The sequence below is a fragment of the Elephantulus edwardii genome, unplaced genomic scaffold, assembly GCF_000299155.1.
Source record: "Elephantulus edwardii isolate Elephantulus edwardi_28Jun2011 unplaced genomic scaffold, EleEdw1.0 scaffold00284, whole genome shotgun sequence".
Classification (NCBI taxonomy): Eukaryota; Metazoa; Chordata; class Mammalia; order Macroscelidea; family Macroscelididae; genus Elephantulus; species Elephantulus edwardii.
Genome location: NW_006400034.1, coordinates 3,173,962 through 3,175,635, shown reverse-complemented (window position 1 = coordinate 3,175,635; position 1,674 = coordinate 3,173,962).

The window sequence follows — 1,674 nt, the reverse complement described above, 5'->3', positions numbered from 1 at the left end:
GAGGTACACCTGATCCAGGCCACAATCTTCACAATTACTTGCTAAGCATCAGAGAACTGGATAATGACTAAAAATGACAGAAGAAATGCTGGAGAAGAGCATTGAACGTACCATGGACTGCCAAGAGAATAAACGGATCTGTCCTGGAGAAGGTGAATCCAAGTTGTTCCTTGAAAATAAGAATTTTGAAGCTCTGTCTCACGTATTTTGGGCATGTTTCCAGGAAGGACTGGTCTTAGGAGAAGGATATCATGCTTGGAAGTATGATGGAGGGTGAAGGGAGAGCATAGGAAAGGAAGATCTGGGATGAGATGGATTGACACAGTAACTGAGGTAATGCTGATAGGTGTGTTGGAGACAGTGAGATTGGCTCAGGATAGAGCAGGGTTTAGAGCTATTGTGCATAGGGTTGCTCTGAGTTGTAGTTGACTAGATGACACATACTAGGGGAAGCCAAATTTCCTAATAAATATTTGTAATAAACCGAATGCTATTTCAGGATGCGGGGAAGGCACAGGTACAAGCTGGAATTCACCCTGAGGCACCAAGGCAATCCTTAAGCGTTCACAGGATTCTTGTATTATATTTGCTGACCCCTCCCTCCTGAGTCAAGGGGAAGGTTTTCAATAGAAAGAGCTTAGCTTCATTTGCATTGAATTATCTTTGCGTTTTGCTCCGTGGCAATTTTCTTTTTTTCCACTTGAATTTTTAATTTTTTTAAAATTTTAATGAATGTTTACAGAGACTTTGGATTTTCATTCATTCATTGCTGCATTTTTCTCCCTCCCCACCCTCCTTACTCAATTCACTCTTCTCTTTGAAAAGTAAAAGAAAAATTCTTTCATTGTTTTACAATCCCTCCCCCCAAGTCCACTCCACTATGCAGCCTTCATTCTGGACTCCTGTCATAATAATAATACCTAATCATATATCATTTTTAAACCATTCTCTCCCTCTTCTGTTTCAATGCAGTATACATTATTTATTCCCTCTTTGTCAGACTCCCTTCAACCCCAATGTCAGTCCTGTTTTACAACAGTGGCACAATGCAATATTTGTCCTTTTGTGACTGAGATATTTCATGCAGCATAATGTGCTCCAGGGTCTTTAATTTTGTATAATATTTCATGAGTTCCCTGTTTTTCAATGCAGCATAGTATTCCATTGTGTGAATATACCAGATCTTCTCTATCCATTTGTTTGCTGATGGGCACTTAGGTTGTTTCCAACTCTTTGCTGTTGTGGACAAAGCCGCAATAAACATGAGTGTGCATATATCTGCTTGGGTGGCAGTTATAATTTCTTTAGGGTATATCCCCAGTTGTGGAATTGCTGAATCAAATGGTATTTGCAACTTTTTGAGAAAGCACCATACAGCCTTTCATAGTGGTTGCACCATTTTACACTTCCACCAACAGTGAATCAGGGTTCTAGTTTCTCCACAACCTCGCCAACATTTGATGTTTGCTGCTCTGTTAAATTTTACTATTCTTACTGGGGTGAGATGATATCTTAGAGTTGTTTTGATTTGTATCTCTCTTAGAGCTAGGGATTTTGAACATTTTTTCATGTATTTATTGGCCATCTGAATGTCTTCTTTGGTGAAGTGTCTGTTCATATCCTGTGCCCATTTTTCAATTGGGTTAGTTACCTTTGTCTTATTGTGGTGCTTGA